General features: G+C 38.6%; 1 pseudogene across 1 annotated transcript; it reads left to right on the top strand.

Annotated features, from left to right (window-relative positions):
* Positions 1-9,915: 9,915 nt before the first annotated feature.
* Positions 9,916-11,052, top strand: LOC144556586 (uncharacterized; annotated as a pseudogene). The gene is made up of 2 exons (XR_013512482.1): positions 9,916-10,297; positions 10,743-11,052. The product of XR_013512482.1 is annotated as an uncharacterized LOC144556586 (transcript).
* The last annotated feature ends 1,916 nt before the right edge of the window (positions 11,053-12,968 follow it).

Genomic DNA, 12,968 nt, shown 5'->3' with positions numbered 1-12,968 from the left:
GTATCTGTTGAAGATATAAATAAAAAATGCGTTTGTTGTTTAGTTTGCTCATAATTCCTAATTTTTTTTCTCACTTCTCTTAAACCAGATCTAAGCAAGCCGCATTTTATTTCAAAGAGTTAATTCTGGTCCAACTCAGGCAGCGTTGGGTGCTCCGCTGGCGTAGACTCAGCCACCCTCGGATGCTTCGCCACCACTGAACCAGGCTGGGATGGGTGCTCCGCCAGTGGCTACCCAGGCAGCGACGGTTGCTCCGTTAGAGCCGACCCAGGCAGCGTCGGGTGCTCAGCCACCACTGAACCAGGCTGGGACAGCTGCTCTACCAGTGGCTACCCAGGCAGCGACGGGTGCTGAAATTCAGCCGCTGAAAAAGCCCAAAAGAAAAACACCCCCTCAATACCGGCAGATACCACATAGAAGATCGAAGAGGCTCAATGCTGAAAAATTTGCTCCAACCCTCAGCAATGTCCCAAGTCAGCCCCTAAAGCTCCAATCTCTGCTCCCCTCTCCTCCCAGAATAGTCATGAGTCGGTTTTCTCGGTGAAAACCTTCCGTGGATCCAACCCCACCAATCCTAATTTTAAACCGAAGAAATCACTGCTGAGGCCAGAGGGATCCACCCCCCCTCTCCTCGGAGTCATCTGATTAGGGGTGTCCGGGGAATGGTGGTAATCCGGAAGTATCCGAACAGATGGTGGGAGACCAAGTGGGAGTTGAGGATGATGGTTCTAGGAGGGTCCGTTTGCGTCTGCCCCTAAGTGCCTGTCTAGAAGCTCGTGGCCTTTCTGGGAAATAACTTGATCCTCTGGAGCAGAAGAACTCTTTGGCAAGAAAAGGAAGAGTAAAGGGAAGGGGAAAGGGAAGAAAGATGAAAAGCCTCGTGGAAGGGGTCTTGCCAAGGCTCGTGAACCAGCTCGGCCAGAGGGTAGACCTGAACTCTATGTTGTGGGTGACGCTGAGTTTAGGTCGTCTACCAAGTGCACTAAGGTGGTAAGTACCATAAGGTTGCTGACAGTGACCGAAATGCCGGGACCTTATAGGACATACAGCCGGTTCCTATCGCGGGCCAGGATAGAAATCTTGCGACGGTTCCTGCAAAGGTACTCATGGGGTCCTGGTCAAGATGAGGGTCACTGTCTCGAGATTTTTGAAAATATTGTTGCTGAGGCATACACTCGTGTATTGAATAAGGCAAGGAAAGCGTGCGACAACAAGTATGGACCAGTGAAGGAGTTGTGGAAACAGGATTGTCCACTATGGTGCAAGGATGAATCTAACTAGAGGGCGCTGTGTGATATTTGGTCCAATGAGAATTGGGAAAAAGAGTCGTTCCGAAATCACAAAAACAAAATAGATAATGGTCCTAAGATTAACCATGTGGGTGGTTCGAGGAGCGCATACAAGCACAAGGAGGCCATGGTAATCCCCACACCCTAATATAATAATATTATGACTCTTTGCTTAACAATAAGGGAAAATTTCTGGTGTGCCCAACTTTTAAAATAGCCAATACCCTAACCTAAATAGTTTTTCACTTGACCTAATACCAGAGAACTTGAGAAAGTGCTTGAGCCTTGTCATAGGTGTAAGGGGATGGAAGAAATAAAGTCCTTTTAATACTTTTAATATTAGTGAATTAGTCATTTTAATACTTTGTTGGATTTCCACTATGGTGCAAGGGATGGAAGAAATAAAGTCAATTTTTTGGATTTCCACTATGATATTTTGACGGGGATATTGGCTATTTTAGAAGTTTAGATGAGCACACAAGAAATTTTCCATAACAATAATCCCATACTTTTGTGTAATTACTTGAAAGTAGTGATTTTACTTGCATCTTTTAAATTTCTATCTATTTATATTTCAGGAAGCTGAAATGGGAATTGATTTTGGCATGAAGGCTTTATTTGATCGACTTCACACAAAGGATGGCACGGTGTATGTTAATGAGAGGGCACAAAGAGTGGTGGTAAGAGAATCTTTGTATTTTGTCGTATTAATTGAGGTTCTCTTACCTGTATAGTCTTAATGGGCCTCGCCTCGGTATGGTTAATAATTTACTTATGTATTGCCGTGTTTTTTATGTCTGATGCAGAGCAAGTACAACACCCTTAAGGAGCTTCATCACGGGGAATTGCCAGATGAGAAGTTGTGGGAGATGGCTGCTGAAGGCGAGGACCGGCGTGGAAGGGTGTCTGGATTTGGTAACAAGGCCAGGACATGCAGAGCCAACAGAGAGTTTCAGGCAATGGAGGCATCCCAAACAAAGCCAACGAGGAGCACGGCCACATCTGCTGAGGGTGCGACGAAAACCTTCACAGAAGCACAGGTGGCAGAGCTCCTTTCTGAGATGATAGCGGCCGAACGTCGTGTATTTGCAAATGATGCCGCTGCCCAAGAAGAGCGACACAAAGCCGAAATGGCAGCTGTCCGTAAACAAAATGAATGGAGCGCAACATCCATCGCGGCGCTCTTCAAGAAACTCGGAGCAAAGCCTCCCAAATTTGGTGTAAGTACTCAGTTTATTTAAATAGATGCAAGAAAATTCTAAATACAAATTGTTAAATCTTAAATACATGACTAAGTTTATTTGATTTTTAGGAGGGGTCATCCAACAGCGAAACTGGTTCAGGAGACAATGGTGGTGGTGATAATGCGTGAAGTAGTTGAGGGTGACTTGAGTAGTATAAGTACAGATGTGGATGCCTTAACTTGGGAAGAACAATTTAACTTTGTTGTGACTATTTGTTATGTGTTGTGTTGTGACTGTTTGTTATGTGTTGTTATAAGTAGGATGTGAAAAGTACCTTAAGTTTATGTAGGCCTTGTGCCAACAGTAAGTAGGATGTGAATCTTTATATTGCTAAACTATATTTTTATTAACAATATGTAGGGTGTGTAATCCAGTTTTTATGAATGAGTTTGCACATTTAACCCTTCTTTGAAGCGTACAAATTGGGTACGCAACAAAAATTATATGTGTTTTTCATATGGGGTGTTTTAGTATTTTCTATGGAATTCCGATGCAAATACCGCCCACCCTCTTTTGTTTCGCGAGTTTTATTGCGACTCCGTTCCCATCAACTCAAAACCTTTCGTTTTTGAGAAGTCTGCGCCCACCTTAGCCGCCACACTAAATCAAGAAGGGTTACCTCAAAACTCTCTCCCTCCCACTCTCATCAGCCGTTATCTCACACTACCTCCCACCCTCTGCCTCTCCCTCCGCCTCTCTGTGGCTCCGAGAATCATCACTGCCAGCATTATTTTACAAATCAGGTTCGTAGCTCTGTGGCAAGGGTTTCTTAAGCTTTATCAAATTGTTGTTCCCATAGACAGAATCATTAATATATCACTAATGCTTATCGAACTAGCATGCTGTTTACACTATTGCTTCTATTTTGGTCAAGTATCAGTACCAAATTTGCTAGTAATGGTTATAGAAATTAAAGAAGGTGACCATCTCAATGTAACTCAATCAATCCCTTAAATATTTCAATTCAGTTAAAACAGTTTTCCAACTACACTTATTAGATTAGCTCACACCTTGCAATTTAATTGTTAAATAGGAAAAAAATGGATTGTCGTCAATGGATGTACGGCACTAGACTTGATTCCGGTGGGGGTCTACACAAAGATTTTGTTGATGGGGTTGAATTGTTTCTTGAGGCAGCACTATCCAAACCTTCTGTTGTGACTGTTGACGATGAAGGAAAGAAATGTATACCGTGTCCATGTAAAAAATGTGGAAACCTAGTTAGGAGAGATGTGGATACCGTTGCTGTACATCTTTATAAGGTCGGCTTTTGCGCATCATATACTGTTTGGCACAAGCATGGGGAGGTGCAAGTGAATGTTCAAGATGATTTAAACAATCAAACCATTGATCAAGGGGAAGAGATGGTAAGGGCAGTTGCTGGTCCGGACTTCAATTGGGATGACCAGTCACCTACTGGAGCGGCTAAGAAGTTCTTCGACATGAAAGAGGCTAATAAAACGCCTCTCTGGAAAGTCAATGCTACTGGTGAACTCAAATGCGAAGAACAAACCGTATTGTCTTTAGTGACACAAGCTTTGGCGTTGAAGTCGGAAAGCCAACTCAGTCAGAAAACCTTCAATGGGATGTTGGCTCTCATTAAGAGCACGCTACCTTCTGGTGAGAATATGCCGGATAATTTCTACCAAGCAAAGCGATTGATTGAGGGAATGGGCATGGAACATGAGAAAATAGACGTATGTCCGAACTTTTGCATGTTATATTATGGCAAGGTGAGGGGGAAAAAGACAAAATGTGATGTTTGTGGTATGTCAAGGTACAAGCCACCGGGACCTAATCCTGACGCAAAACCAGTCCCACAAAAGCAACTTCGTTATCTACCAATCACACCAAGATTGCAAAGGCTTTATATGACAAAATCAAATGCGGTACATATGACGTGGCATAAGAAAGGTAAGCGTGAGAAACCCGAGATTATGGTTCACCCAGCTGACGGTGAGGCTTGGAAGCATTTTTGCAAGAAGTATCCAGAGTTCGCTAAAGAGGTTAGAAATGTCTTCTTAGGGTTAAGGACGGATGGGTTCATGCCATTCAACTCGAGTGCAGCTCCGTATTCGTGTTGGTCGGTATTTGTCTTTCCCTACAACCTACCCCCGGGGATGATCATGAAAGAGGAAAGCATGTTTCTAGCGCTTGTCATACCCGGACCGAAGCATCCAGGTAGGGACATTCACATTTTGCTAGAACCTTTAATCGATGAATTAAACAAGTTGTGGGATGTCGGTGAAATGACATGGGATGCATCTAGACAGGAAAATTTCAAGATGAAAGCAACTCTTCTTTGGACGGTGAGCGACTATTCGGCTTATGAGATGCTATGCGGGTGGGGTACAAAAGGTAAATTGGCTTGTTATTATTGCCAAGGTGCAACAAAGGCATTCCAATTGGAACATGGTGGAAAAGCATGCTGGTTCGATTGTCACAGGTGCATGTTACCTATGGATCATCCATTTCGTCGAGATAAAACAAATTTCATTAAAGGCAGAGAAGAGTGGGATGGGCCACCACCAAGATTAATGGGAGAGCAAATACTCGAGGAAGTGAACAAACTAGGTGATATGTCATGGGGTAAAGATGTGGGTTTAGCACAATTTGAGGGTTATGGTGTGACTCGTCATTGGCAAAAGAAGAGTATCTTTTGGAGTTTGCCATATTGGAAAGACAATCTCTTGCCACACAATATTGATATGATGCACACGGAGAAGAATTTCACGGAAGCTTTGGTTAACACACTTTTAAGCATGAGAAAGAAAACCAAGGATAACGAAAAAGCTCGCAAAGATTTGGCTCTCTTGTGCAATCGACCCAAACAACACCTAACCTCTAGTACCACAACCCCGGGAAAGCTTAAAAAACCGAAGGCACCATTCGCACTTTCACAAGCGCACAAGAGGCTAGTTCTAACTTGGATCAAAGATAAAGTCAAGTTCCCCGATGGCCACGGATCGAACTGGTCAAGGTGTGTTAACTTAACAACAAACAGCCTGTTTGGGATGAAGAGTCATGATTGGCATGTGTTCATGGAGCGTCTACTACCCGTTGCATTTCAAGATTTTGTCCCTGAACCTGTGTGGGATGTTCTATGTGAGGTTTCAAGCTTTTTTAGAGAGATTTGTGCCAAGGAACTTGATCCATCTCGTATCGACCAATTAGAAAGAGATATTGTTGTCACAATTTGCAAAATGGACAAAATTTTCCCCCCGGGTTTCTTCAATTCTATGCAACATCTTGTGGTTCATTTGGCACATGAGGCTAGAATGGGTGGGCCAGTAGGGTCGCGATGGATGTATCCATGTGAAAGGTAAGTTTAAGTCTAAATTGTCTTTTCTATTAAACTATTGTAATCATATAGTAGTATATTAGTTAACTCAAATCCACTTTTGCATTTTAAGGCGTAACAAAGAACAACGGCTGAGAGTGACCAACAAAGCACGTGTTGAGGGATCAATCGTTGAGGCTACCATAGTTAAAGAGATTTCTACTACTTCTAGGTTTTATTTTGAAGATTTAACAATTAAGGACCCAAAAGGAACTGAAAAATGTAACACTTCAAGGGGATTCCTTTCGATTTTTGACAAAACTGGTCATCACATTGGTAGAGAGAATCGAAGGACTCTCACTGACGATGAATATAAGGCAGCACACACTTATGTCCTACTCAACTGCCCAGAGATCTGTGACAAATACTTGGGGTACAATATTATTATTTATCACTTCCATGATCTCTTAATATACAAAAGTTGCTAATAGAAGTGCTGAATCGCAATCTGATATCATGATATTCAATGATTTAACTATTATTTATGACTTAAATTATTATTTTAATAGAGCTCTTGGACAATGTAGGGAGTTTGATGCAGTTATGCTCAACAAGGGTACCACCTCGGAAAGACTTTGGAAAGCACGTCAAGATCTGTTCGCAGAGTGGTTACGACAAAATCTAATACAAGACCGTGAATGCGACCCATACATTCGAAGGGCAGCAATGAAACCACTCAAACGAGTGAGTTGTTATGAAGGGTACGAAATCAATGGTTACCGCTATCACACTGAATCGCATGGGCAAGACAAGTGTTCAAGAAATAGCGGGGTTTGCATCAAAGGAGAAACCGAATCAGGTGGCACCCCACATGACTACTATGGAGTTCTCGAAGAGGTCATTTAGCTCACATATGAAGGAGGCAACAAGGTGGTTCTCTTTAAGTGTTATTGGTTCGATATAACAAATGGTGTAAAGGTCGACCGCCAACATGGGATTGTCGAGGTTAAACACGAGTCTAGGCTGAAAACTTATGAACCATTTGTATTGGCATGTCAAGCAGTCCAAGTGAGCTACCTTCCTTATGCTTCAATGCTTCTTGAAAGAAAAAAATGGTGGGTTGCGTTCAAAACATCCCCGAAAGGTTAGTTTCGTCATGATGAAGACGACACAAACCTCGAATTTTACCAAGAGGAAATGGGGGCAATTCACATCGAGGTTTCGAACGGACCAGGTTTTGATTAGGATAATGCCGTCATTCAAGAAGACGAGTACGACCTAGTGGACGACATCATGGAGGTCCCACAACCACGCGCGACGAATGATAGCAATCTGGTAGAGGATGGTGAGGAAGATAATGACATGGATGAAATGGATCAAGCTCAGCAAGAAGCTTATTGGGGTCAATTTTATGAATCGGAGGAATATGGTTTTTAATTGGTAAGCACTCACATTTTTTACCAATTACCACAGCCTTAGACAGATGCTGTTACTGGCGCATAGTATAGATGCTTCAGTACTATGCATTTTGTTCTTGTGTTCTATGCACTCCTTTAATTGATTGGTGACAACAATTTGCTACCAAGTTTTTTATATTTTTCTTATTGAAATGCACATATTAATTTAACATGATCTAATTGCTCACAAATATTCAAATTTTTTCCACATTATCAGCAACTATGCCTATCCGATGCATGCGCGATTGCTTCTATGTGAGGTCAGTGCATTGACGCATTATTCCTTTTAGTTCTTATTATGTTAATATTAACATTTTAACAATCAATCTTATTTTGCTCATAACAGTATGCTTGTAGTAGGGAACAACTTAGAATTAAAACATCACAAGCATAAAAAACTCTATCAAAAAACTCTAAAAACCATAACATGACTGACAACCAAAAACATCATCTACAAATAAATAAATTACCCCATCCCTAGGGTTATATTAGTAAAAAACAGTAATGTCAAACCAAACTAGTCATCTTGACCCCCTCGTGGGCGTCTCTTCTTTTTAGCTGGGAAATATCTGACCCGTTGCCCATTATTGTGCCTTTCCACCCCTTTCCAAACCCTCTTGCTTCTCCTCAGTCCCAAACTCACAAGCTCTCCTACTGGGCCGTAAGGGTAACCGGGAGGGCTCTGTCCAAACAAATTCACTTCTTCATCCGAAGAGCTAATCTCATGCACTGGAGGATCCGGTACTCTCCATTCAGAACCATCTCCGGGTTGAGTCACCACTGGCCTGTTATAGATTATTAACCCGTCAGCCCCTTGCACAATAACGGGCACCGGGTTAGGATTGGGATGATTAGAATGAGAATTTGGATGATTAGGATTAGGATTAAGAGGAGTATGATTAGGATTAGGATTTTCCATTCTTTAAATTGTTTTTTTCTAATCCTAATGAAAACTCTAATATGGTGTTTGTTGCATATTAGATTACTATGGGGGAGAAGACAGCAACAAGTGCTAATTAAATAGTGTCAAGGCATAAATCCTTCATTGCCCAAGCAATGAATTCAACCCTTCACATGCCACCCTTTCATAAACCCTTCATAAACACTTGTGTTTTTTTCATTCCAGAATCTACTGGTGACACCCCTTCACATCCAATGCTAATTAATATGGTTTTTTTTTATATTAATATTTTGAATTATAAAATTGTATTATGTTGTGGATGTTAATTACAAGCAATGAATCCACCCCTTCAAGTGGCACCCTTTCGTTTTTTTCATTCCAGAATCTTCACAACCTAATTAATATGGTATTTTGGTTATTAGTATTTCGAAATATAACATTGTATTTTGTTGTGGTTATATTAATATTTCAAATTTATGTGATTGTTGTATTAATATTTATTGTGTCACAAATGGAGATATCAAATTTAGGTGTGTCTCTCTTTCTAAAGGTGTCAGAAACAATTGCAACGGTGGCCCTTGCTAATAAATTCCTCCTTTAATAATAAAATAATATAAACCGAAACTTAGAAAACATTAGCAACGGTGCCCCTTGCAAATAGTTAAGCCCTTCACAATAAACTAATATAATATGAAACCTAAACTCAATTGCAACGGTGTCCCTTGCAAATATTCTTGACTTTAATAATAGAATAATATTAAAAAATATCGTTAAACATTTGCAACGGTGGCCCTTGCAAATAGATATGGCATTAGCAATAAAATATTATAAATAGCATCCTAAGAACTTATACAACGGTGGTCCTTGCAAATAATAAGGTCTTTCAGAATATAATAATATAAAAACCCACTCCAAATGCATTTGCAACGGCGATGCTTGCAAATAGTTTAGGCATTCACAATTAAATAATATAAACACAATTCTAAACATTATTTGCAACGGTTGCCCTTGCAACAAATGTGTGGGACCCATCTACGACTCATTTGCAAGCGCAACAAAACTGCTAATTGCAACGGGTTTTAATAAAAAAAATAATATCTGGGGTGTTTGGGGGTGGGTATTATTATTTTCAAGGGGGAATATGTGACATTAGCAAGGGCCAGTGGAAGACATTAGCAAGCGTGATTATTTGCAAGCGCCTCCCGTTGCAACAATATTAATTTAATCAGCGAAATTCAAAAGCTCTATTTCTATTGCAAGGGGGCTTCCTACGCTTGCTAATAACGTTTCCTACGCTTGCTAATATTGGAGATTCTAGTAGTGGTAGGTGACTCCTTACCCTGGTTGGCTGTGACTCTGCCACTGATGATGCATGATACACTGTTGGTGGGAGGGGCTCGGTTTTTGATACCTTGAGGTTATTAAATCCAGTGTTTTAAAATGCGGTTTTGTTCATGCATGCGGAAAGTCATTGCATACTTCATATGCAGATTTATATATGTGGATTTTAAAATAAAAATTCACGTGTATATATATATATATATATATATATATATTCATATTCATATATTTGAATTTATTTTCACATAATAACATAACCAACAATAGTTTTTTGACTTTTTTCACATAAATTTTAATTAAAATACAATCAAATTATAAAAACCGCATGGAAGGATTGCATGGCCGCATTTTTAATCCGCATATGCACTTTTTTATTCCGCATGACCGCATATTCGGACCGCATATGCGGCCGCATGGTCAAATTAAACCGCATGGAAAAACCGCAAACAATGCTCAAGGAACCCCTGGTGGGGCCCTTTTCGACCAGGATATCCGCGTTGATTATAGCAAGCAAATCATGGCCACTGCATCAGATTTCATTTGGACTACGTTCGAGCAGGAGCCAAACGACAGGAAAAGTGTTGACCTTGTAACCCTAACCATTGTTCCGAAGTTGCAGGATGGGGTGGTTGCTGCCACTAGCAACAATGAGATACAATATAGTGCAGAGTATATCACAGACTCGGGCACTGTCAAGACCGATTTTGACGGGGTGTTATACCATGAGATGACGCACGTGTGGCAGTGGAACGGACAGAACAGTGCACCTAGTTGGATTATTGAAGGTACATGATACATCTACTGTATAAATGAAGAGCTTCAAATGCCTCCATCATACCTTCATTTTTTTAATTTTTAAAAAATTTATATGTCAAAATAAAACCGTTAGATGTGATTTATATTATTTTCTCTACATGTACATAAACAAATTTCACATTTCGATTTTGGTTTTATATGAATAAATAAGTTGAAAGATAATTTTTTTTTTTTGCAAACTATTGATCATATTAATCAAAGCAAAATCAAAATGTCATCATCGTTTACGTGTGCATAGAGAAAATGATATATATCATATCTAATGGTTTTATTTTAATATTAAAATTTAAGTTATTTTAGTTCTAAAAAAATGAAGACATAATGGAAACATTTGAACGCTTTTCATAAATCAATCAATTTTCTCTCAAATTGTTTACAAAGTTAACTAAATTGTTTCATTATATATCTTCTCAGGAATTGCTGATTTTGTGAGGTTGAAGGCTAATTATTTACCGAGCAACTGGCCGAAGCCCGGCGAGGGCAACAGTTGGACCGATAGCTATGCTGTGACGGCGTATTTTTTGGACTATTGCAACGGGCTCATGAGTGGATTTGTTGCACAAATGAATGCAAAGATGAAGGATGGATATATCGAGTATCGACGACTTCTTTGTGCAGCTGTTCGGAAAGATTGTCGACCAGCTATGGAGTGACTATAAGGCCAAGTATGGCAATTAGCAAACCAGAGAATACCAATTGTTGTAACTAGAGATATTGAGATATATACTAATAAAGGATGAGAGAATATTATCATGAGTTTGGATTAATAATCATTGTTAGAATTGGCTATATATAAGAAGTTATTATTACATGCATGAGCTTGATTTCTAATTTGAATACCTGGGCAAGCTTATTTTGAAGTTTGAACAAAGTTATGTAAGAATAATAATAAATAAAGCATACATAAATGCAGACTCAAAACTAAACATTAATTATTAGAAGTTCTTAGTGTAGATGATTCAAATTAAATTATTTAATGCCAGTCGTTTTCAAATATTTAGATTATTGGATTTTTGTTAATTGTTGGAAGTGCAATTCAAAGCCTCTCGTAACTCTGATGGGACATCTGGTGGGATCCGCTTTGACATGAAATTGACCTCAATTATATCAGATAGGTGGATACCAATTTTTTTATTTTTAGAAAATAAAAAATCGATTTATCAGGAAATATATTGATTACTTATCGATGCTGTGTTGTTCACAAAGTATACAAAACTTCCACGACCACATTTTTTTTTTTGCAATGATACATTAATGTATTGTTGTTGGAATAACAAAATATAGATGACATCATTTTATTCTTTTGCAATAATATATCAATGCACCGGAGGATCAAATCAATGATTTAGTATTTTTCAGGGTTCTAAATAGCTAGCTATAGCGGCGCTATAGCTACGCTATAGCTTTTCTGGACCATAAACGCTAAGCTATGAGATAAAATTGCGCTAACTCGGCTACGACCGCTATAGCTATAATAGCTGACCGCTATTACCACTATATGAGACCCGCTATATCTACCGCTATGCTACATGATTTTTTTTTTGCAATTTATATGAACTTTTGTACTTCTATTCTTATTTCTAATGCTACATGGTCTTCTATGATAAGTATACTAAACCAAACTATATGCTTCTATTTTTATTTGTGATTTATTATATCATTCTATATCGAGAAATATTTAAATACTAATTCTTCATTTTGATTACTCTTTTTATAGTATTAATTTGTAAAATTATTATCGTTCGTTTCAATTGAAAGTTGATTTTGATTATTATTATAATTATAAAATGTTTAAATATGTATATTGACTTCATTTACCTTATAAAATTAATTGCTCTTTGTCTATTATAATATGTAATACCATGAAGTATAAACTATTAAATAATGTTACTTTTTAGATTTTTTTTCATTCTTATTTGCGTAATTAATAAAAAGTATAGACTTAGATTACTTAGATTAGTTGTCATTTAGTTGGTACATCAATCCTTTAATATTGATTATGTTGATAATTAGTAGAAATATAGAATATAAGGTTTGAAAAGGGAAAATCGCTATATGTGATAGCTTCTGCTATAGCTACGCTATTCGCAATAGCTTTTTTTTTTGGTCTCCCCGCTATGCCGCTATAATCGCTATTTTGAACCTTGGTATTTTTCGATTTTCTGTATTGTCAGCGGTGTGTAGTCTGTAGATGCGAACATTGATGAACGAATTATTAATTCCGTCCATAATACTATGGAAAATTGAACAAAAAAAATACATTAATCAATCTGTTTCCACAAACCAATTTTTTATTTAAAAAAAAGGGTGGATATATATATACATCACGATTTCCTAGTGCGGCAAATTAGCATACCGATTGAGAACTAAATTAGAGAATTTTAATCTAATTAACATTACTTTAAATTTATAGGAAATTAAGATCCTTTTGGAGTCATACATGCATGAAGAGATGACACTATTTTGCCCCGTTCTCTTTAAGCTATATATCTTGCAACCAAAAATAAAAAGAACAAAAAAATGTGTGAAACATTGAAGGTTAAGCACAGCAATTAAATAAAGTACATACGTACCTGTAGAGTGGGAAAAATGGCACCGCGGAGCCGGTTCCGTCATAGAACGGCACGGTTACGATACATA

This window comes from Carex rostrata, chromosome 7 (genome assembly GCF_964058835.1).
Source record: "Carex rostrata chromosome 7, lpCarRost1.2, whole genome shotgun sequence".
In the NCBI taxonomy this organism is placed as follows: Eukaryota; Viridiplantae; Streptophyta; class Magnoliopsida; order Poales; family Cyperaceae; genus Carex; species Carex rostrata.
Note: the sequence above shows the minus strand (reverse complement) of the source record. Positions and strands in the feature narration are given on the sequence as shown.